General features: G+C 46.8%; 1 protein-coding gene across 1 annotated transcript in view; it reads right to left on the reverse strand.

Moving 5' to 3' along the window:
- LOC142291335 (plasma membrane calcium-transporting ATPase 4-like) overlaps positions 1–25,445 on the reverse strand; it is a 306,647-nt gene that overhangs the window by 245,119 nt on the left and 36,083 nt on the right.

A 25,445-nucleotide genomic window follows, 5' to 3' on the forward strand; every position in this document is an offset into this window, starting at 1 on the left:
CCGCAAGTGAAGACTCATTCAAGAGGATGAGCAAAGACCATCTGCAACAAGAGATACTTCTTAGGCAGGCTACTGAGAGTCGAGTAAGGGAGCTGGAGAAAGAAGTGGCTGAGCTCCGAAGTCGCTTGGCAGAGTACCAGTCCAAGTCCCAGGGAGACTTGGAGCAGATGGAGCAGCGAGTGTCACTCCTGACCAAACTTGTTGAAGCAGGGGAGGCCCAAAGAGAGCTAACTCTGGAAGCTAAACTTGACAAGCATGTGGCAGGGATGAATGAGACTTCTGTAGTCAAGTGCATGGTGGATATACCTGAGGACTTAAGAGAAGCGTGTGCCACCGGGTGCATGCATGACGAATTTAAGAGAGCTGTGGAAGCGTGTGAGGTCTACTGTACCCCAGGGGCTGAACAGTTAGTGATATTGTCTACCAGTAAAATTACTGGGCAGCGGGTGGCTATTCTAAAGGACATGCACTTCAGATGTGTTCGTATGAAGTGGCAGGCCCAACTGCAAAAGGAAGAAGCCACTAGACAGCTAGAGTATAAAAGGAAAGCGCAGAGTCTGGCGGAAGATATTGTCCAAGTACCCCGGGCTCTGGTGGGGAGAGTCATTGGAAAAACCGGACGAGTCATGCAAGACATGGTGAATAAGTCGGGATTGGTGAGATTAAGAATCCCTGCTGCTAATGAGAGCAAGATACCCAGGGAAGCTGGTATGGTTCCGTTTGTCTGTGTCGGGACTGTAGAGAGTCTTGGAACCATTCGAAGCCTTATTGAATATCGGGTACACCATGTACGTGACATGGAGCGGTTGTGGCAAGAAAACCTGAAAATTAAGGAGCAGCTTCGCCAACTGTGTGGGGGACAGCAGCCGTCTTCCACCCGTTGTTCAGGGGAAAGAAGTGGAAGATGGCGTGTCGGTCCAGTAGTTCAGACGCGCGATAAAAGGAATCGCCGACAGAGTGGTAACCTACGATGTACGGTAGATAGTGGCCGCTATGAGCTTAGAGTTCCCGACAGTAGCCTTGGGGGTACTCGAGAAAGCCTAGGTTCGGACAAGACTGTAGGTTTGACTGGGGACATGTCTCTCTACTACGGTGTCCCTGGGAGGGGGTCGGGGAGAGAACGGTCTGGAAATGGGACGTCCTTTAACCCTAGGTTGACCAGACAGGGTTTGGTGACAGTGTCGGGCGATGCCTCAGGGACTACTGCTCTTGGACGGCCCTCTCGACTGGTGGGGCATGGCAGCGGGGATGCCCTGTCTCGCGGCCCCAGGTCATTGGCAAGTGTTCTCCCCTACGGGTTTGAACAGAGGGGGAGGGTATGTGAGGTATCAACCGGCTGTATTACAAAAGGCCGGTATGTTTTGCAGAAGCGTGGGTGCTCTGCAATGTGAAACTGGCTGGGACCTGTGGTTCCACAGGATTGAATTCATGCAGAGCCATGGAAGGGTGTGTGATGCTGATTACACACTCCTTACCACCTGTGGGTGTGGCTCCAGGGGTTAAAGCAATCCTGTCTCTGAACCTGGGTGGAGAGTGTCGAGGGCAGTCTAGGGAGAGACTGGCTCTAGACTTCCAGTGTGTGTGCTGGAGATGGAGAGAGCAGAAGCAGGGTGTTTTGCATTCCTCCGGAGACCTTCTTTTGAAGGAAGGGGCTTTTAGGTCCATGTGTAAAGCCATGTGGCTGGAGCCAGGGGGAACCTGGAAAGGACACTAGCCACCTTAAGAGGAAGGTAACTGGGATTGGACCTGGGGGTCTGGATACTGACAAGGGTCAGTGACACATGGGTGGCAGTCCAAAAGTGTGTGGACTTTATATTATGTGTTGGTCTTTGAGGAGAAAGCCAACGAACGGCATCTTTATGTTATGTGACCTGATATGGTTTATGGACCTGTTAATAAACCAGATGGTCTGTTAAAGAGACCAATTACTCTGGCGTGCTTTAATCCCGCTACCTGATGTGTGGCCCACATACACTTGGGGCCCACATTGTCACAGTACCTAAACAGCAGGAACCCCCCTCAAGTGACCCCATTTTGGAAACTAGACCTCTTAAGGCTTCTATCGAGAGGTATAGTGAGCATTTTGGACCCATAGGTACTTCACATATTTTGATAACGTTACATTGTCATATTGAAAATTGTCATTTTTTTTCTCAAAAATGTTGCTTTAGTATCAATTTTCTCACTTTTGCAAGAGGTAATTCCAAAAATTGTACCCACATGTTTGTTACCCACTTTTTTATGAGCGCGGTGATACCTCACATGTGGTCTGAAACCTTTGTTTGGAGAAATGGGAGGGCTTGGAACGGAAGGAGCAATATTTGAATTTTGGAAAGGAAATTTGGCTGAAAAAGATTGCGGGCACCATGTCGCATTTGGAGGACCCCTAAGGTACGTAAACAGCAAAAAACCACCACAAGTGACCCCATATTGGGAACTAGGCCTCTCAAGGAATTTATCTACATGTTTGGTGAGTACCCTGAACCCCCAGGTGCTTCACAGAAGTTTATAACGTTGAGCCATGAAAATAAAAAAATAAAATTTTACCACAAAATTGTTACTTCAACCAGGTAGCTTTCTTTCACAAGGGTAACAGGAAAAAAAATCACCATGAAATTTATTGTGCAATTTCTCCTGAGTTTGGTGATATCTTATATGTGGTGGAAATCAACTGTTTGGGCACACGGCAGGGCTCGGAAGGGAATTAGTGCAATTTGACTGCAAAATTGGCTGGAATCAATAGCGGACACCATGTTGCATTAGGAGAGCCCCTGAGGTGCCTAAACAGTGGAGGTCCCCCACAAGTGACCCCATTCTGGAAAATAGACCCCTCAAGGAATTTATCTAGAGGTTTGGTGAGTACCCTGAACCCCCAGGTGCTTCACAGAAGTTTATAATGTTGAGTTGTGAAAATAAAAAAAATACATTTTTACCACAAAATTGTTACTTCAACCAGATAGCTTTTTTTTAACAAGAGTAAAAGGAAAAAAAATCAGCATAAAATGTATTGTGCAATTTCTCCTGAGTATGCTGATACCTTATGTTTGGTGGAAATCAACTGTTTGGGTGCACAGCAGGGCTCGGAAGGCAAAAAGTGCCATTTGACTGAACAATTGGCTGGAATAATTAGTGGACGCTATGTCGCATTTGGAAAGCCCCTAAGGTGCCTAAACAGTGGAGGTCCCCCACAAGTGACCCCATTCTGGAAACAAGACACCTCAAGGCTTTTATCTAGGTGTATATTGAGCATTTTGAATCCACGAATACTTCACAGAATTTGATAAGCTTAGGTTGCCATATTGAAAATTTTCATTTTTTTCACAAAAATGTTTCTTTAGCATTACATTTCTCACTTTTTTAAGAGGCAACAACAAAACGTGGACCCCACAGGTTGTTATCCAATTTCTTGTGAGCGCAGGGATACCCCATATGTGGCCAAAAACCTCTGTTTTGATAAATGGGAGGGCTTGGAATGGAAGGAGGCACCATTTGAATTTTGGAAAAGTTGAAATAAATTGCGCGCACCATGTCACATTAGCAGGGCCTCTTGGGTACCTATACATCAGAAACCCCCCACAAGTGACCCCATTTTGGAAACTGGACCCCTCAAGGATTTTATTCAGGAGTATAGTAAGCATTTTGAATCCACAGGTACTTCACAAAAATGTTGCTGTAGCAACAATATTCTCACTGTTAGGCTATGTGGCCATGATCCAGCGACACGGCGTCTAGTACACAGTGTCAGCCTTCCTGCAGAGATGTGAGTGTTGTCCACGGGAGAACGCAGCTGCCCATACCCACGATTTGGGTTCAGGCTGCTGTGGATTTTAGCTCTATTCTACCTGCAGAGAACACTCTGGTCTCCGCAGCATAAATTGACATGCTGAAGCTCGGGAAGCTGCACCACAGGTCGGTTTATGCTGCGGAGAAAAGAAGCACAGTGGGCATGAGATTTCTAAAAATCCTTCCACTGTGCTTCTACTGCACAACGCAGCGCTATGGATGTAGGGAAAACACTCTGCGCCCAAAACGCTGCAAACCCTGATTGTGGGCACACAGCCTAAAATGCTGTAAACATATATAACATCCCACATCCCACCCCCTTGCATATTCTAAGCTCGCGCCCTTTAGTGCCTTTCATGTGGCACTAAAGGGTGCCTTGCCTTGTATTTAACCCAAAAAAGAAAAAAAATAATTAAAATAAATGACGTAGGGTCCCCCTATTTTTGATAGCCAGCTAAGGTAAAGCAGACAGCTGTAGCCTGCAAACCACAGCTGACAGCTTCATCTTGTCTGGTGATCAATTTAAAGGGCTCCCCAAGATGTTTTTTTTTTTACTGATAAATAATTAAAAAAAAACAAAAAAAACAAAACGTGGGGTCCCCCCAAATTAGATCACCAGCCAAGGTGAAGCTGACAGCTGGGGTCTGGTATTCTTAGGGTGGGAAGAGCCATGGTTATTGGACTCTTCCCAGCCTAAAAATAGCAGGCCGCAGCCGCCCCAGAAGTGGCGCATCCATTAGATGTGCCAAACCTGGCGCTTTGCCCCAACTCATCCCGTTGCCCTGGTGCGGTGGCAAACGGGGTAATAAATGGGGTTGATACCAGATGTGTAATGTCACCTGGCATCAAGCCCAGCAATTAGTGATGTCACGGCGTCTATCTGATACCAGACATAATTAATTGACAGTAATAAAAAAAAAAAAAATTGACAACAAAAAAAAAGTTTATTTGAAAAAACACTCCCCAAAATATTCCCTCTTTCACCAATTTATTGAAAAGAAAAAAAAAAAAAAAAAGAAAAATCGGGTCCCTGTAATCTATTGTGAAAGTCCTGCGACGATTCTGGACCTTCTAGAATATGGGGGGCACATTCAGGGAACGTATCCCCCATTTTCTAGGAGTGCAGACCCTCCATTTGAAGAGAGTGGGTGCAAAGAATTTGCACCCATCCTCCCCGGGTCACAGCTGCAGTGTGCCGAGCAGCAGCCGCCAGCATCTCTGAACACAGGAAGCTGAGCTGTCAGCTGCTCTGCATGTGTGACCAGCCTCTGCTGTGAAGGAGGAGGGGGCCGCGGGGGATCAGCGCTCCGACAGGTACGGGGGACACCGGGGGGGAATAGGGAATGACCTGGCAGGACCTGGGGAGCAGTTTTCTGTCGTATGTGTCATAGCACATGCGACAGAAACCAGAGAAAAAGGGTAAATGCGGCCGGCGCGCTGCGGTGCGCGCGCGGCCATCTTGGATTTTCGGGAGGGGGTCGGGGGGTATCAGGGGGGACACTTTGGCGACACCGGGGGACCGGAGAGGAGATTTATCTCCCTTCTAACATGTTTGTTTATGCCAGATGGGAGATAAATCATTTTTTAGCGGCGCTGCCATTTACTGTAACGTGATCATCGGTATACGGTGTATAGCGGTCATCAGGTGAGCGGGGACCGGAAAAACTGGCCTGAATCATGATCTCCAGGGTCTCAGCTACCCCCGGCAGCTGAGACCCCGGAAATTTTCCGACTCTGGGGGGCGCTGAACCCTTTTTTCCGACCGCCATTAAAAAGCGGCGGATCGGAAGAAGTACCCTAATTTGGCGCTGTTAAAAGGCGTATCGGCTGTCGTTAAGGGGTTAAACAAAGAACCTCATGTTCAGGTATTTTATTTTTTGCCTAGCGGCATTAGATCAACTTATGAATTTTGGATGTTCGGCCATTTCATTTTTCTACCACATTGTTACAGCAGCCTACTTGACTCCTAAACCCAGAATTAGAAATTACAAGTGTGTACCAAATCCTTTATTACAAAGCTATACGAGGGGCTGATGATAAGTCTTTGGCTTTACCCAGAAAGAAACGAGATAGGATGATGAAACTTTCCATTTATTCCACATACTCGCCACTGATGACAACACACTTTCTTACATCGGTATTCCAAGTTCTGTAAGCCTAGCAAAAGAAGGATTTCAGTTGTGCCTCAAACCAGGCATTATTAGCAGCCATGGCATCAGAAATGGTGTGAAATTTGGTACCCTTGAGGTGTTTCTTCAGGATTGGAAACAGATGATAGTCGGAGGGAGCTACATCTGGTGAATAAGGTGGGTGGTCAACCAGCTGGAAGCCCAGCTCTGCCAGTTTTGCCATGGTCGCTTGTGCAGTGTGAACGGAGGTGTTGTCTTGCATGAACAAGATTCCTTTGGACAGCTTGCCGCACCTTTTGGCCTTCAGAGCTGCCTTCAATTGGTCCAAAAGTTCAATGTAAAACCTTGCATTGATGGTGGAACCCTTTTGAAGGTAGTCCACTAGCAGCATGCCCTCCTTATCCCAGAACACAGGTGCCATAACCTTAGTGGATGATTTTTGTACCCTGAACTTCTTTAGACAAGGAGAACCACTGTGCCTCCACTTTTGACTGCTCCTTGTTTTCAGGGTCATACAAATAAATCCAGGTCTCATCCATAGTGACCAGTCAATCCAGGAAGTTCTTATCAGTCCGGAAATGCTCACAAATGGACCAGGAAGTTTTCACTCGCATGCTTCTCTGATCTGTTGTCAAACATTTGGGGACCCACTTTGCAGATGGCTTCCTCATGTCCAAATGTTCATGGATAATGACACAAACATGTTCATGGAAATCCTCATGATGTCTACTATTGCTTTAGCTGAAATTTGTCGATTCTTCAGTATGAGGTTGTGCACAGCATCGACGATCTCTAGAACAACAACCGCTCTCGGTCGTCCAAGACATTCCTCATCATTGGTGCTGAAGTGGCAAGTTTTAAATTTGGCAACCCAGTTCTTAAATGTGCAAAATGAAGGGCATCGATCCCCCCAATGTCTGCGACATATCACCATGAATATCCTTCATAGACTTTCCTTGCAGAAACAATTTTATCGCTCCTCTGCTCTCAGTTGCTGTGAATATCGCATTAGACTCTGACATTTTGTTTTCCCACGTGCATAGAACACTGTTGCCATATGCAACAAACTAAATTTTGAGAACATATATTAGACACATAAGGCTTTCATGTGATGTAACATTCGTTACGATAGAAACAAAAAAAGATCCCAAAGCCATAGATGTATCAGCAGCCCCTCTTATATCTGCATAGTTTGTCCTTCTCTAGGACGACTGGCTAGCAGATCAGACTCCATGTTCCATTGGGACTGGTTATGGTTAAAGGGGTTGTCCAAAACTTTAAAAGGGACTGTCAGCACAGAATGACTGTTCAATCAAGCACAGGTGCTCGGTGCACCATGGTGGTTAATCATGTAAATTTAATCATGCACCTGCTTGTTTTCACCTACCTCTTCTCTTCTCTGAACCTATAAAGCCAGAGCCATCAATCAAAGAAAAAGGCAGGGTGTAGATTGAGGGAAAAGATGCTGGTAGGAAGGTATATTTAAATTATTGCCGCTGCCATGATGTACAAGCACCTATACTTTGTTTAAACAGTCTTCCGTGCTGGCAGAATGCCTTTAACATTGATGGCCTCTCTGTTGGATAGGTCATCAATGTCTGTTCGGTGGCAGTGCGATATCGGACACCCCCGGCGATCATCTGTTCCCAATTCCGCTGATGCCAGAACTGCTGGGTTGCGGAGCTGAACAGCACAGCTCTGTCAACTGTATAGTGGCCACAGCTGGGTACTGCATATCCTCCTCCTATTCCTAACTGAGGGAGGATGTGCAAAACCTGGCCACAGCCTAAACGCCATCGGCAGAGCTGGGCACCTCCACTACTGAGTGGTCCCGACCAGCAGTTGATCGGCAGGGTTGCAAAGTGTCGCACCCCCACCGATCAGACATTGATGACCTATCCTAAGCATGGATTCATGTTAAAGTCATGAACAACCTCTTTAAAGCACCAATCACTACTGGTCAACTTAATAGTACTTCTTGTAGAAATAATACGCTTCAAATGTAAGCACTAGATCTCTTTAACCACATTTGTAAGCTCTCCGGCTTCCCATGTCCTAATGGATGTGCCACTTTACAATTAGGCTTTAAAAGGCCAGTGAATCTTCACCCAGAGACCATGATCCCTGGGCTACCGCTGCCTAACAACATGCAATTCCTCCTGCTAGTAAAGGCATAGCAGGAGAAATTGAGTGCTATCAAGTGTTTGCAGTGGCTGAATTAACTCTTCACATGCCATAGTTAACAGCAGTCACTGCTTGCAAGTAGAGTGACAGAAGGCGATCACTCCTTCTGTCACTCCATTGGCTCCCTACAGAGCACTAGCAGTGTACTGATGGTTGCTAGGGAAACCAGAGGCTTATAAATGGTCTCAGGATCTGTCATAAGTCAAAGTCCTGAAGCCCCCACATACATATTATATTACAATCGACAGGTTCAGCAGACAGAGTGGGGAGAGGGACATCAAAATTCAACATGTCCGACTTTCGGCTACGGATTATTTTGTACTCCCCAAAATAAGTCAGAGGTGTCTGGCAGCGGACTCTCACATGGAGAATACAGGGGCACTCGGCAGAGGGAGCACTTCTTTATAAATGGGAGAGATGGGCGAGACAGCTGCTGACTGAATGATTGGCGGAACCATCTAAAGCAGGACTGCACAACATATGGCCTATCAGAGGATTTGCTGCAGTCTGCGGACCTGTCTGAGAGTCGCTGCTCCTTGAGATGCGTATACATTTGAAAACCTGAGCGACCAGACAGGCGCAGAGCAGAAGACAGCTTGCTAGCTCCTGCTCGTGAAACAGGTCATCACGCTGCTGCCGATGCCACAGAGATGCAAAAGATTTCGGCCCTAGTAAGAGCTCCGCGGAGGAGCTAAAGATTAAACATGTAATAATTTTAGATGAGCGGAGAATTTGTGTTACTGTTAAGGTACACACATTATGTGCATATAGTATACTGAGGGACAGTGGGGCGGGGCAGTTTGAGGGGATATTTTGGAGAGGGGGAGTGTGTGTCGGATGGTGATGTGGACTAGCTGTGTGTGTGAGGGGGACAGTATGGACAGGAGCAACGTGTGTGTATGTGTGGGATATTATGGAGAGGGGCAGTGTGTGGGGGGGGATATATTATGGAGAGGGACAGTGTGTAGAGGGGCAGTGTGGGAGATATTTTGTGCTGGAAGCACATTGAATGGCTATTACTTATTAAGGGGTGCGGCATTGAAGATTTTTGTGTTTGGCCAGTATAATGATAAAAAACATCACAGAAGAAGAAATCAGCCGTTACCAGCACAAGGTCAGATTACCAATGCACCAGCAAGATGCAGCAGATTCCAATGATAAAAGGTGCAAGATACTGATGAAACAACCAATCACAACCTATCAATTCATGGAGGAGGTAGCTGCTAGTATTAGAAATGCACACAGATAGGGTTGTATAGAGCGCCAGTCACACAGGTACATACGGTACGTAACACCTTTGCTGCCCCCACCTTTATCATGAGGGCCTGTTGCATCCTGCTAGTGCACTGATAGTCTGCCCTTGTGTTGGTAATGGCTGCTTCTTTTTCTGTGATTTTTTTGCATTTATGCCCTACGTGAGCCAGTATAATGCTAATTTTATTTTTAAGGGAATCGTGTCAGGAAGTGCTGCTGAAGGCGGAAAAGAGGGAAATCTGCAGAGACGAGTTCTGGGCATGAAATCTCATCATGGCATCTGTACTAAAAAAGGGATGGGAAAAACTCCAATCAGAAAAGATGTCGTCTACAAGGTACCAGTATGTAAACATTTATTTGTTATATTGACTGTGTTAATAGAGTATCTGTATGGTCCGCTGTCTGTCGATGGCTGGTAACAATAACTATCAAAGAGAACAAAATTTAAATTTACCCCTATACCAATTAAAATGTTAAATATTTATTAGTATCTACGGTAATAAAAAAAAAAAAACACCAAAAAGAAACGTGACTAAATGTAATGTACAATTAATGACAGTACAAATAGCAAACTGATAAGTGCACCAGTCTCAGGTAACTTTGGAGACACCAGTCATGGCAACCGTATATAAAATAAGTGGTAGGGGTTATATATCTTACAATATATTACCTACCCTACAACAAGCCCCTTCTATCAACTTAGTTTTCACCGTATAATATTTGGTGACCCGGTTGCACGTCGACTCTCCCTGCTCCTCCTAGTTTTCCTTATTGGAAATGGGTGGGAGAATAAGGGAGAAAAGATAAAGGGAAATAAAAAGGGTAAAGTAACTTATCTTAGTCATGCTGCATGTTGTCCACAAGGGCAGTAGATGCAGTGGACACAGCTCTTGTGGGGATTCATTGCTGATACTGTTCTTTAAAATGTCTCAGTGTATAAAATGCTTTTACCCCTCAGCAATATTCAGTGTTCATCAGGAAACCTAATGGAACTTGGGTACAATGACCCTAAATACCTATGGATGGTAACAACAACTCGCAGCATCTCATTACCATTGTTAAAAGGACATATTGGGTATTGTAGATTCAAGGGATACAATTGTATATGCGGCTGCCCTGATACTGCAATTGATCGCTGCACTATGATTGGTCCTGTATAGATGTACTGACGGTGGCTCTGGTACTGCATTTATGTACTGATGGTTGTCCTGGCACTGCATTCATGAACTGACGGTATTACTGGCAGTGCATTCATTTACTGATAGTGGTACTGATTTTCTACACATTTAGCAATCCATACCATGCTTCATGGCTATGTTAAAACTTATTCTTAAATCATTAAGTTTTGAGCATTTTTATGAGGCAGTTGTGGTAAGTTTCTGCTGCAATCAGTTTAAATTAGCATATGTTCACACTGACTTTTTTGAAGCAAAAACTCTTTAAATCCTCCTCAAATATTTAAAATGTGTATTAAATGTACTGATGGTGGTTCTAGTGATCTATTAATTTAAGTACTCCTTGAAAAATGTTGTAACCGTTGGGATTGGTTCAGTAAGGCAATGTGGCCCTGGACAGAAAAATGTGCACCTCTGATCTAAATTGTATGGGGCGGCTTAATAGATTGTGCCCAAGACAGTCTAACACTGGTAGGCGTGATAATGCACTACATTACATACAGTAAGGGTATGTCCGCATGCTGCGTTCTTGATTTGACAAAAAAAAAAAGTGCACCCTCTGGCAGACTTTGACAACTGTAAACACTGCGTTTGACAAAAAAAAATGCATCCAAAATGCATGCGTTTTACATGCGTTATGGTTGCATTTGACAGTGCGGTCCCAGGCGATTCAGCTCTGCTACATCCCTGTTTTGTAACAGGATCTCCGTAGAGATGACTACCCGCTGACAGCAAACAGACAGAGATGCGCGATGAGAATGAACTCTGATGAACTTCACTTGACTTCATTGTCATCGCGCTGCTCTGTCTCTGTGTGCTGTCAATGAACTCGGATGAACCTCTGAGGTCAGTGCCAAGACACAGGTAGTAGTGTGGGGTCCACAGCAGTGACGTCAGAGCTTCACCCGAGTTCACGGGCATCACGCGGGTCTGTCGGGTGTCGCAGCCTGATTTGCTGTCACATGTGAAGGACTCACCTGTGACCGCAAATCACCTGAGAGACTGAAGTGAGCCGTGAGATCAGCGGTGCCGTCAATCAGGTTACCCGTAGCCACAGCTGGAGTCCTCCACCTGAGATCGCAAATGACCTGAGTGAGGGCACCGCTTATCGCGCGACTCACTTCAGTTGCCGCATGGAGCTCACAGCTAGAGGTTGTGCTCTATGGTCCCTTGCTGTCAGCTTCCGATGTCGCAGAGCTGAAAGCTTTGTGGAACCTAGTGTGGATTACGTTGGACCTGGAGGGTGTTTGGGAATTAATAAAGTGGTGAAAGAGGGTGTTTTTTTTGTCTTTTATTCCAAATAAAGATTTTTTTGGGTGTGTTTATTTACCTTCACTTACAGGTTAATCATGGTGGGTGTCTCAGACGCGTGCCATGATTAATTTAGGACTTAGTGACAGCTATGGGCTGCCATTAACTCCTTATTACCCCGATTGCCAACATATCAGGACATTCGGGATGAGCCGGGTAAGGTCCCGGGACTGTTGCATCTAAAGGATGCAGCAATTCCAGGCAGCTGCTGGCTGACATTTTTAGGCTGGGGGGGCAGCATAAAAACAAAAGGCCTCCCAGTCTGAGAATACCAGCCCCCAGCTGTGTGGCTTTATCTTGGCTGGGTTTCAATTGGCACGTCATTTTTATTTATTTTTTATACTGCACGATATAGACCCGCCCACCGGCGGCTATGATTGGTTGCAGTCAGACAGCTGTCACTCAGCGTGGGGGCTTGTCTGAATGCAACCAATCATAGGCGCCGGTGGGAGGGGGAAGCAGTGAATATGAGATGGCCTAATGAGCGGCCGGCACTTTCAGAAGCAGGAGAAGCCGCCGGAGCAGTGTGACAGTCGTGCAGCACTGCGACGGTGATGGGGAAGAGGGGGAGAGAAGAGGGGGAGAGGGGGGAAAGGGGGAGAGAGGGAGCGAGAGAGAGGGAGGGAGGGAGCGAGAGAGAGAGAGAGAGAGAGAGAGAGAGAGAGAGGGAGGGAGGGAGGGAGGGAGGGAGGGAGGGAGGGAGAGAGGGAGGGAGGAGGGAGGGAGAGAGGGAGGGAGGGAGGGAGGGAGGGAGCGAGAGAGAGAGAGAGAGAGAGGGAGAGGGAGAGGGAGCGAGAGAGAGAGAGGGAGAGGAGGGAGCGAGAGAGAGAGAGGGAGAGGGAGGGAGCGAGAGAGAGAGAGAGAGAGGGGGGAGCGAAGAGAGAGAGAGAGAGAGGGGGGAGCGAGAGAGAGAGAGAGGGGGGAGCGAGAGAGAGAGAGAGAGAGAGAGAGGGGGGAGCGAGAGAGAGAGAGAGAGAGAGAGGGGGGGGAGCGAGAGAGAGAGAGAGAGAGGGGAGCGAGAGAGAGAGAGAGAGAGAGAGTGGGAGAGAGGGGAGAGAGGAGGAGAGAGAGTGAGAGAGTGGGAGAGAGTGGAGAGAGTGAGAGAGTGGGAGAGAGTGGGAGAGAGAGGGAGAGAGAGGGAGAGAGTGGAGAGAGTGGGAGAGAGTGGGAGAGAGAGGGAGAGAGAGGGAGAGAGAGGGAGAGAGTGGGAGAGAGAGAGAGTGGGAGAGAGTGGGAGAGAGTGGGAGAGAGAGGGAGGAGAGAGTGGGGGAGAGAGTGGGAGTGAGGGGAGAGGGGTGAGGAGGGGGGAGAGAGTGGGAGAGGGGGAGAGGGAGAGAGAGGGAGAGAGAGGGGAGAGAGAGGGAGAGATGGAGGGAGGAGTGGGAGAGAGAGAGGGAGAGAGAGGGGTGAGAGAGTGGGAGAGAGTGGGAGAGAGAGGGGAGAGGAGAGGGAGAGAGGGGGGAGGAGAGGGGTGAGAGGGAGAGAGGGAGAGAGAGAGTGGGAGAGAGTGGGGAGAGAGTGGGAGAGAGAGAGAGAGAGTGGGGGAGAGCGGAGAGAGAGTGAGGGAGAGAGAGAGAGAGAGAGTGGGGGAGAGAGGGGAGAGATGGGAGAGAGAGGGAGAGAGTGAGGTGGGGAGAGAGAGGAGAGAGTGGGAGAGAGTGGAGAGAGAGGGAGAGAGGAGGAGAGAGAGGTGAGAGAGGTGAGAGGGAGAGAGTGGGAGAGAGAGGGAGAGAGTGGAGAGAGGGGAGAGAGTGGGAGAGGGGAGAGTGGGAGAGAGTGGGAGAGAGAGAGGTGGGAGAGGTGGGAGGGGGGGGAGAGTGGAGAGAGTGGAGAGAGGGAGAGAGTGGGAGAGAGAGGGAGAGAGTGGGAGAGAGAGGGAGAGAGTGGGAGAGTGGGAGAGAGAGGAGAGAGTGGGAGGAGTGGGAGAGAGGGAGAGAGTGGGAGAGAGTGAGAGGAGAGGAGAGGGAGGAGAGAGAGGAGAGAGAGAGAGAGGGTGAGAGGGGAGAGAGAGGGAGAGAGAGGGAGAGAGAGGGAGAGAGAGGGAGAGAGAGAGGGGAGAGAGAGGGAGAGAGAGGGAGAGAGAGGGAGAGAGAGGGAGAGAGGGAGAGACCTGCATTTTTGTTGACAAGAATGCATTCAAAATGCAGCCCCAACATGCCAGTGCAAATGCACAGCTAAACATTTTGGTTGCGCTTTGACACACCTCATTCATGTCAATGGGTGGAAAATACAACCAGAACGCAATGAGAAGTGACATGCTGCTTTTTTTAGGCAACGATTTTGACAAATATTGACAAACAAAACGCTGTCTAAGAAAAAGCATTGTGCGCATTGAATTTTCTGACTTCTCATAGACTTTTCTGGGGAAGCACAACGCATGCATTTTTGTCAATCACACAGTGCAGTTTTAAATGCAGCCAAAACACAGGGAAAAAAAGCACATGTGCGCACATGGCCTAAGTTGTGAGAGTATTACGTGATCAAGGTATCACATATCTCAGTACCCTTGTGGGACTAAAAAAAATGTTGCAATAAAACAAACGTGTACAACAACAAAAAAATACAATTCTCTACAATAAAAGGTTGTATAATAAGCAATACTAATAATTAAAAAGAAAAATACGAACAAACATGCCTCCTCAAAGAGAGGTGAATAGTTTGTAATCACAGAGTCCATAATGACTAGTGAAATAAAAATATATTTATCCAGAGTTATGAATGCTGTCGAAGAAAAATATAAAAATCACAACAGAAGGGTTTTATTAATCTTCCTAATATTAAACAAGAAATGATCAACCAATCAACCAGACCCTTTCACACATAAATGATTATGTGTTGACACAGGAAATTATCTCTAAGGGTACTTTCACACATCCGGATTTTTGCTCTGCGGCACAATACGGCGTTCTGCAGAAAAACCGCAACCGGCTTTTGTAACGCCGATTGCGGTTTTTTTTTGCATTGACTTACATTAGTGCCGCATTGTGCCGTAGGGGCTTGCGTTCGGTCCGGTTTTTTGCCGCATGCGGCAGATTTAGCCGATGCGGCGGCCGGATCGAACGTACCCTGCAACGTTTTTTGCTCCGGCAAAAAACACCGCATCGCGCCGCATCCGGCCGCTGCGGCGCATTTTTCAATGCATCCCTATGGAGGCCGGATGCGGCGCGATGCGGAAAAAACCGCATCCGGTCGCCGCATGCGGTATTTTCCACTGCGCATGCTCAGTAGCATGCCGCAACCGGAAAAAAACCGGACCGGCCGCATGTAAAAACTGATGCAAAGGATGCGGTGTTTTCACCGCATCCGTTGCATAGTTTTCACAGCCGGATTGAGCCGCAGGGCTCAAACCGGATGTGTGAAAGTAGCCTTAGGGTACTTTCACACATCCGGATTTTTGCTCTGCGGCACAATACGGCGTTCTGCAGAAAAAACCGCAACCGGCTTTTGTAACGCCGATTGCGGGTTTTTTTGCATTGACTTACATTAGTGCCGCATTGTGCCGTAGGGGCTTGCGTTCGGTCCGGTTTTTGCCGCATGCGGCAGATTTAGCCGATGCGGCGGCCGGATCGAACGTACCCTGCAACGTTTTTTGCTCCGGCAAAAAACACCGCATCGCGCCGCATCCGGCCGCTGCGGCGCATTTTTCAATGCATCCCTATGGAGGCCGGATGCGGCGCGATGCGGAAAAAAAACCGCATCCGGTCGCCGCATGCGGTATTTTCCACTGCGCATGCTCAGTAGCATGCCGCAACCGGAAAAAAACCGGACCGGCCGCATGTAAAAACTTATGCAAAGGATGCGGTGTTTTCACCGCATCCGTTGCATAGTTTTCACAGCCGGATTGAGCCGCAGGGCTCAAACCGGATGTGTGAAAGTAGCCTTAATGATTCTCATGTAAAATATTGTCGGTACAGAGTAATATCCACCATGATTTGATACATTTAATAAAAATTGTCAGCTTTACAATAAAGGAAATAATTAGTTGATCCCTTGCTGATTTTGTAAGTTTGCCCACTGACAAAGACATGAACAGTCTATAATTTTAAAGGTTAATTTTAACCGTGAGAGAATATCCAAAATAAAATCCAGAAATCACATTGTATAAATTATATAAATTTATTTGCATTTTGCAGAGAATAATAAGCGTTTGATCTCTCTGGCAAACAGACTTAATACTTGGTGGCAAGCACAGCAGTCAGAAGTTTCTGTTGTTGATGATGAGGTTTGCGCACATGTCAGGAGGAATTTTGGTCCACTCCTCTTTGCAGATCATCTCTAAATAATTAAGTTTTTGAAACTGTCGCTTGGCAATTCGGAGCTTCAACTCCCACCTTAAGTTTTCCATGGGATTAAGGTCTGGAGACTGGCTAGGCCACTCCATGACCTTAATGTGCTTCTTTTGAGCCACTCCTTTGTTGGCTTGGCTGTATGTTTTGGGTCATTGTCGTGCTGGAAGACCCAGCCATGACCAGTTTTTAAACGGAAGGAAGGAGGTTGTCGCTCAGATTTTTACGGTACATGGCTCCATCCATTGTCCCACTGATGCGGTGAAGTAGTCCTGTGCCCTTAGCAGAGAACACCCCCAAAACATAATGCTGCCACCTCCATGTTGGACAGTGGGGATGGTGTTTCTTTGGATCGTAGGCAGCATTTCTTTTCCTCCAAACACGGCAAGTTGACTTAAGGCCAAAGAGCTCAATTTTTTGGCTCCTCTGACCACAGCGCCTTCTCCTAATCACTCTCAGAATCATCCAGGTGTTAATTAGCAAACTTGAGTCGGGCCTGCACACGTGCCTTCTTGAGCTGTGGGACTTTGCAGGCATTGCGGGATTTTAAGCCATTACGGCGTAATGTGTTATCAATAGTTTTCATGGTGACAGTGGTCCCAGCTGCCGTGAGATCATTAACAAGTTCCCCCCCTCCCTGGTAGTTTTACGCCGATCTCTCACCTTCCTCATGATCGTGGATACCACACATGGTGAGATTCTGCATGGAGCCCCAGATCGATATCGATTGACACTCATTTTGTATTTCTTCCATTTTCTTACTTATTGCACCATGAATTGTCTCCTCACCAGCATCTTACTTATGGTTTTGTAGCCCATTTCAGCCTTGTACAGGTCTATGATCTTGTCCCTGACATCCTTGGGGTATGTGCTCACGATCAGGACTCTCTGCGTCCTGGATGCAGCGGGTCCGCGAGTCTCCTCCGCAGGAGAACGCAGCTGCTTGTACCCATGATCAGGGTTCCGTGCGCTGCGGTCTCTCGCTTGTGTTCCCCCTACGGAGGACGCATGCGAATCCGCAGAATACAATTGACATGTTGCAGTCTGGAAAGACGCACCGTAGGTCAGTGTTTGCTGTGGAAAAAACAAGCACAGTGGGCACAGGATTTCTAGAAATCCCGTCCATTATGCTTGTACTGTGCAACGCAGCGTTTTGGATGCAGCTGAAGCAAGCTGCATCAAAACAAAGCAAACAGATCGAGGGCACGCACCCTTAATGGTTGGTAGGGAATCTAATACTTATTTCGCTCTCCAAAATGAAAATAAATTTATATCAATTTATAAAATGTGATTTTCTGGATTTTATTTTCGATTTTCTATCTTTCACTTATAAAATTAACCTACCCTTAAAATAATAGACTGTTTATACTAGGACTGTATATCCTTGTCAGTGGGTACTTACAAAATCAGCAAGGGATCAAATAATTATTTCCTTCATTGTGTACTTTAAATTGTAAAGGTATCTGCTAGTTGTTTGTTGAGAAGACAGAAGAAGACAAGAGATCAAGATGATAAAATAAACATGCTATCTTTTTACAAATAAATATATTATATTGTATATAATATCGTATATATTGTTATATTGTGTGTGTAAATTATATATATATATATATACATAATGGAAATAATATATATATATATTATTATTTCCATTATTTCCAGCAATTAATTATCATGTGAAAAAAGGACCCTTAGGAACATTCGCACCTTGCAATTGGCACAAGCGGCTGTCACAACAAGGAGGGGCGTACCCTTACAAAACAAGTCTGATAAATTAATACTCCAATGTTTATTTAGCAACACATCAAGGACTGTTGAACCCAGTAGTTTGTAGTTTGCCTAGTCAAGGGTTCAATACTAATTTCTTTATTTTATTACTTTAGGCTAGGGCTACACAAGCGATAGCGATTCCCAGAAAGTCAAACACTTGTGCTATGTGCTGTCACACGACTATTTTAGAGCTCTGATTTTGTTGTAACATAAAACAGTCAAGTTGTGACAAGTCGCACGTGACATGTTATATGGTACTTGCATAGACGTCTATGGCAACTAAGTTGCTTGTGTAGCGCCCCTAAAGCCATCAGGGAGCTAGAAGGTACTGCATCCCCACCAGGATGCAGGGCCTACCTCCAGGGACCCAGAAGACCAGTGCCGGTAACAACAAAACATTCCAGTTAAACCCTGTTTTTTCCCAAATTCCCAAAGACTGGTGACAGACTAGGGTTGGACCAATGGATGGCCACCTAGGGGTTTGTGCCGATCCAGTCCACTAGATGACCAGGTGGAAGGGGCACAGTGGAGAGGGAGTTAGAGTCAGTAGTGAGTCGGTGACAGTGAGAGGAGCTGGACACGGACACTGACAGGAGTGTGACGGTGACCTGAGGGCCCAGGCATGTGGTTGCCAGTGGAGTACGGTGGAGTACTCCCGGAACCATAGCACCAACAGGGTACAGAATCCTAGGTCAGGCAAACCTGATAAAATCTGCACAGTGAGGGGACCATCCAGGACCTCACTGACCTTGAAGTTCGGGACATCGTAGCAGCGGGAGAATCGGGGAACCGGACCAGAGACTCCGACCCCACAGGGTTCATGCTACCGTTATACGGACTAAAGTTGAGAGACTACCAGGAGGGGACCCCCAGATGCTCCAAGCCACGGGGACCCACCAACTAAAGAGAGGTGCAGGGGAAAGAAGCCACCAGGTCACTACACTGGCACTAAGGGGACTAGCGGTTAAGACCAGCCTTCCTTGGGTGATCCGTTTCCAGCTTGCAGTGAGTAAAGGAACCATTTACACTGCAACCCCTTGTGTGGCCTACCTTCTTTCTGCACCCATCTGCATCACCTATCCTCTGGGGCCTGGCCCTACTTGCGGAGGGCCCAACATCCAGGCTGCCGCTAACACCAGCCCCAGTAGTGAACATTGTGCAGCGGTGGCTCCATCTACGTAGCCGCAACCCGCAAGTGGTGTCATGATATAAACTTTTATCTAATCTCCCCTGTAAATATACCCCTTTTAAAAAAACGTCCCCAGAGTCACGGAACCGGGCAATGGCCACCCATTGACATCTCAGCAATACACCGCCCGGAACAGAGTACCCCATAGCCCTGGGCTGTGCTGCTTGCAGTAGAAAAAAAAAAAATACAACACATTTGCAACAGTGACAAGTTGCAAGGCAACACCATAGGAAATCATTAGATGCAATGCGACTCTGCGATTTCAATGTCAACGTATTGCCATATCCTTAAGCGCAGGTGACAAGTAAAATTAAGCCTTGCTTTTTAATCACTGTAATATTAAGTAATGCATCGGTGAATGTATTTTCTTTTATATCAGTGCTCTGGGTCTTAAAAGTTTTGCATGTTTACGCCTTTAAGAATGCACCCCCTCCCCCCTCAGTCTGGGTTCAACACACTGAGAATGTCTTTGTGCTATTTTTAGTGCTATGACAGCAAGAGAAGGGGGAATCCTGCCCTGCTGCCCCAGAAGAAGTGCTGGAGTGATGCCAGAAGAGGGAGTCTATCAAACATGCTGGCAAGGGCTTCTCTAATGGGAACCACTTAAGGAAATGGCAGAATCCCTAATAACGAACCTATAAATGGTCAGTCACAAAGATCAATGTAATAGAAGAAGTAGTGAAGAGTAATCTAAAGATATGAACATTTCTCCGCCCAAGTACTCCTGGTAAGATCACAAGGCCGCCCACACATTCTACAATTAATGGAGGGAGGGAGGGAGCAATATAGTAGTGATGAGACCACACTATTTCAGAACATATCCACATAGCATAGTTCATAGAACCTGATCTTCCTTCCATCCAGTACGTCTTACTCCACAATGGATAGCAAGATCAGGGTTTACAATAAAGGGAGGGAAGCGCAGAGAAACCAAGAATTGCAGAAAAGTAAGAGAAGATGACCAGGCAGCATTCACAATGTCACCTATACAAAAAAGAAAATGTAAGGAGAAGAGAGGGGACAACACAGCTGCGCTCCAGCCACATGCCCAGCCTATTTCAGCCTCCTACGCCTGCACCACACCCTACTCTTCAGTGCTGCAAGAGTTAAAAAACAAACCACAGTCTGGAAAACATAAAGCAGAGCTCCCAGCATGCCTTGCTCCTGAGAATGAGGGGGCAGTGTTCCATTTATAAACTGTTCCATGCTGTAAGCGGGTCCAGTGTCAGAGAGAGGGAGAGAAGAGACCGCAGACTAATATGTCTAAATGGAACCTATTACAATACAAATTATCGGCTCACAAATGGTTAAAAAGGTGTCCCAATTTACAATTAAACAGGAACATGCACTGCAGTAACAGAAGGGGCCCATACAATGTAACAGGGGGAAAGCAGACAGAACAGTGCAGGCTGCCAGAGAATTACTGCAGAACAGCTCTGCCAGGCAGCAAACAGTTAATGGGAACTGCCTAAACTTACTGCACCCCTCCCTCCCATCAGCTCCTCCCACCTCTGTTCTCATTTCATTTTCCTCCATTCCTCTTTTTAAAGGATCTACCATGCCAGGCAACAGTTACTAGACAATAACAAAAGGGTACTGGCTTGTGGCCTAGAGAGATACCAGGCCGGGAAAGAGGAGGACAGGGTGGGTCTGGGACAGAGGGAAAGAGAGGAGGGGGAGAGGAGATGGAAGGAGATCAGTGCTCGGTATTCCAGGGAGGAGCTGTGCGCAGCTGTCAGGGCACGTCTGCCTTTAGATGGACATTCTGCTGCAAGCTGCGGAGATACCGTTGGCAGTTCCTGCTCACAAACTGTCTGTTTGATCGGCTCTCGTTCACTAACCTTGTGCATGTTCCCATTCATTCACATACCTGCCCCTCGGCTATCCACTCATGATGTGTCATTAATATCACTCAAATACAAGAATCCTCTTTTGGGGAAATTAAGTGGTCTTCCATTGACGGACATTTCTCATAAGAGTACACTCATCAGGGGTCCAAGTTTTTATTTATTTGACAACAACTCTACACTTTCCTACCTTGTATCACTTAAAGGGATATTCCCATCTCCAAGATTCTATCCCAGGATGTAGTAGGTGGAATGATAATAACATTAGCAAATACCTCCAGTTAGAAATGTAGTTTAGATCTCCTCATTAGCCATCGCTCTTAACCCAGGTGCAGGGCATTGCAGCATTAATTCTACTCACCTAGAAAATGATATTAATTACAGACGTGATCATTAGAGATGAGCCATCCCAAGGTACCAAAGACAGACAAAAAAAAAAACAAGAAAAACAAAACATAACCACTCACACGAGCATCGCTGTGCTCGGGTATGCTCAGTGCTCAGCCCAGTGCAAGCCTCTTGCAGTGAGTGTTTCATCCTCTTGCACAGGGGGGTAACAACTGTGTGCTAGGATGTAGCGTGCACCAAATAATGAAAGAAAAAAAAAACCCTTGGCCACCCACCCCTGGAAGTCATCTGTTCATGGCTGGCTGCGTGTGGGCGGAGACCCAAATTCGTGACTTCCATTGGGATTCAGGTCAAGTCCGGCTCCCAAGCCAAACTTCATTTAAAGTCCAGCTGAGGCCACAGGTCCGCTGATCTCTAGTGATCATCACTGTCCCCATAGGGGGCCACAATCTAAATTCAGTATCTGTATATGTCTTTGGAGTGTAGATAGAAACCAGAGAACCTGGTGGAAACCCACGCAAACACAAGGAGGACATACAAACTCCTGCCAGATGTTGTCCTTGGTGGGATTTGAACCCAGGGCCCCAGCTCTGCAAGAGTGTGAGCCACCGTGCTTAGGTATCCATGGTTACAAGCACTCATATAGTGGCAGTTAGTTGCTCGTGGCCAAAACCATGGATACCCAAGCTACTGCAATTCCCTGCACATGAGGTAAGAAACATTGATATATCAGGAGAACTATACCCCATTTCTAATTGGAGGTATTTGCTAAAATCATTATTACTACACCTACTACTAAATATTGGGATAGGATCTTGGAGATGGGAATACCTTTTCAAGAGAAAAATCAAGAAATATCATGTTCCATCAGTTGCAATAATTTCTTGTCATGAGAAGTGGATTTTATCCTTGTGCAATGTATTTGTATGTATTCTACCATATTCACCTTAAAAATGTATCTCTGGGTACCTTAAAGGCAACCTGACACCTGTAAAAATGCTATTGCAGAGACCGGAGCGGCGCCGGTGTCACCCCTGCATCTAGCACCGCCCCCAGCCAACGTCTATCACACAAGTAATGGAAGCGGTTACAGAGAGATGAATAGCATGCCAGTGCTTCACTAACCCAGGCCATGGCGTCCTTCACACATCAACCAGGACATCTTCAGGGGACAGCGATGCAAGAGTTTAGGAAGTAACTGCAGCGCCGCCCCCTGGTAACATTCTGTTCCAGGAGGGGTGGTGGATGCTGTGGAAAATGACTGCAGTACTAACTCGAGTGAAGAAGAAAAAAAAAACACCTTTAGGCTATGTACGCACAGTGCGTTTTTCGCGGCGTTTTTGCGCGTTTTTCGGGTGCGTTTTTGGCCTCAAAACTGCAGGACTTTGCTTCCCCAGCAAAGTCTATGAGTTTTCATTTTTGCTGTCCGCACACAACTGTTTTTTTTACTTGCGTTTTTGAGTTAAAAAAAAAAATGGACATGTCAGTTCTTTCCTGCGTTTTTCTGCGTTTTCCCCCCATGCAATGCATTGGAAAAACGCAGCAAAACGCAGAGATCAAAAACGCAGCAAAACGCAGCCAAAAACGCACCAAATCGCGGCAAAAACGCATGCGTTTTTAGATGCGTTTTTTCGACGCAGGTGCGTTTTTAGCGGCCAAAAACGCACAAAAACGCAGCGTCAAAAAGACGCAGTGTGCGAACCTAGACTTAAGCTGGTGTCACACTAAGCGACAGCGACAACGACGTCGCTGTTACGTCACCATTTTCGGTGACGTAACAGCGACCTTGTAAGTCGCTGTTATGATCGCTGCTTAGCTGTCAAACACAGCAGAAGCAGTGATCGTAACGTCGCTGTGCTACATGTGCAGAGAGCAGGGAGCCGCGCTTAGCGCTGGCTCCTTGCTCTCCTAGGTACAGTACACATCGGGTTAATTAACCCGATGTGTGCTGCAGCTACATGTCACAGTGCAGAGAGCAAGGAGCCGCGCGCACTGCTTAGCGCTGGCTCCTTGCTCTCCTTGCTACAGTATACATCGGGTTAATTACCCGATGCATACTGCAGCCACATGTCACAGTGCAGGAGCCGGCACTGGCAGCAAGAGCAGAGGCTGGTAACCAGCGTAAACATCGGGTAACCAGGGAAAGGTCTTCCCTTGGTTACCCGATGTTTACGCTGGTTACAGCTTACCGCAGCTGCCAGTGCCGGCTCCTGATCGCTTAATTTCGTCGCTCTCTCGCTGTCACACACAGCGATGTGTGTGTCACAGCGGGAGAGTGACGACCAAAAAATGAAGCTGGACATTCAGCAACGACCGGCGACCTCACAGCAGGGGCCAGGTCGTTGCTGGATGTCACACACAGCGACAGCGACGGGACGTCGCTGCAACGTCACAGAAAATGGTGACGTAGCAGCGACGTCGTTGTCGTCGTCGTTATGTGTGACACCAGCTTTAGAGACTAGATAGATAGGGTAGAAGTGTAGGGAATTGTATAATAAAGAATTATCAAAGTGGTTCAAGGTAAAGATACCGTAGTTAGAAAACACATTTTAGGTGTCAGACCACCCCTTTCAGGTGCCATAGCACACTGAGCACCTGTACTTGTTTTGAACAGTCAATTCTGTGCTGATAGATTCCCTATAAGAACTTGAGACAACCCCAATAAAGGAGTATATTGGCCCAAACTGACTGTGAACTTAGCCTTATAGGGGCATATAAACACTATATGTAAAAAAAAAAACATTCCTTCAGTGTTTTAAATCGCTGCCTCCTTCCTCCAGACACTGAAGTTTAATCAATTACTAAGTTCTACGTCAGGTGTTTGGGGTACTTTTGGTGGGGTCATTAGTGCTGCTTTTGGCATGCCAGCACGTCCCTCAATTGTAATTCACAGCACTGGCTTTCCTGAGCTTTCACGGTACACGGTGCTCACTCCGAGCAAGCCAGTACTGACAATCACCAGTGAGGAAGGCAGAGATACAGTGCCTACAAGTAGTATTCAACCCCCTGCAGATTTAGCAGGTTTGATAAGATGCAAATAAGTTAGAGCCTGCAAACTTCAAACAAGAGCAGGATTTATTAACAGATGCATAAATCTTACAAACCAACAAGTTATGTTGCTCAGTTAAATTTTAATAAATTTTCAACATAAAAGTGTGGGTCAATTATTATTCAACCCCTAGGTTTAATATTTTGTGGAATAACCCTTGTTTGCCATTACAGCTAATAATCGTCTTTTAAAAGACCTGATCAGGCCGGCACAGGTCTCTGGAGTTATCTTGGCCCACTCCTCCATGCAGATCTTCTCCAAGTTATCTAGGTTCTTTGGGTGTCTCATGTGGACTTTAATCTTGAGCTCCTTCCACAAGTTTTCAATTGGGTTAAGGTCAGGAGACTGACTAGGCCACTGCAACACCTTGATTTTTTCCCTCTTGAACCAGGCCTTGGTTTTCTTGGCTGTGTGCTTTGGGTCGTTGTCTTGTTGGAAGATGAACTGACGAACCATCTTAAGATCCTTGATGGAGGAGCGGAGGTTCTTGGCCAAAATCTCCAGGTAGGCCGTGCTATCCATCTTCCCATGGATGCGGACCAGATGGCCAGGCCCCTTGGCTGAGAAACAGCCCCACAGCATTATGCTGCCACCACCATGCTTGACTGTAGGGATGGTATTCTTGGGGTCGTATGCAGTGCCATCCAGTCTCCAAACGTCACGTGTGTGGTTGGCACCAAAGATCTCAATCTTGGTCTCATCAGACTGGAGAACCTTGAACCAGTCTGTCTCAGAGTCCTCCAAGTGATCATGAGCAAACTGTAGACGAGCCTTGACATGACGCTTTGAAAGTAAAAGGTACCTTACGGGCTCGTCTGGAACGGAGACCATTGCGGTGGAGTACGTTACTTATGGTATTGACTGAAACCAATGTCCCCACTGCCATGAGATCTTCCCGGAGCTCCTTCCTTGTTGTCCTTGGGTTAGCCTCGACTCTTTGGACAAGCCTAGCCTCGGCACGGGTGGAAACTTTCAAAGGCTGTCCAGGCCGTGGAAGGCTAACAGTAGTTCCATAAGCCTTCCACTTCTGGATGATGCTCCCAACAGTGGAGACAGGTAGGCCCAACTGCTTGGAAAGGGTTTTGTACCCCTTGCCAGCCTTGTGACGCTCCACGATCTT

Source organism: Anomaloglossus baeobatrachus, chromosome 2 (assembly GCF_048569485.1).
Source record: "Anomaloglossus baeobatrachus isolate aAnoBae1 chromosome 2, aAnoBae1.hap1, whole genome shotgun sequence".
NCBI classification, from domain to species: domain Eukaryota; kingdom Metazoa; phylum Chordata; class Amphibia; order Anura; family Aromobatidae; genus Anomaloglossus; species Anomaloglossus baeobatrachus.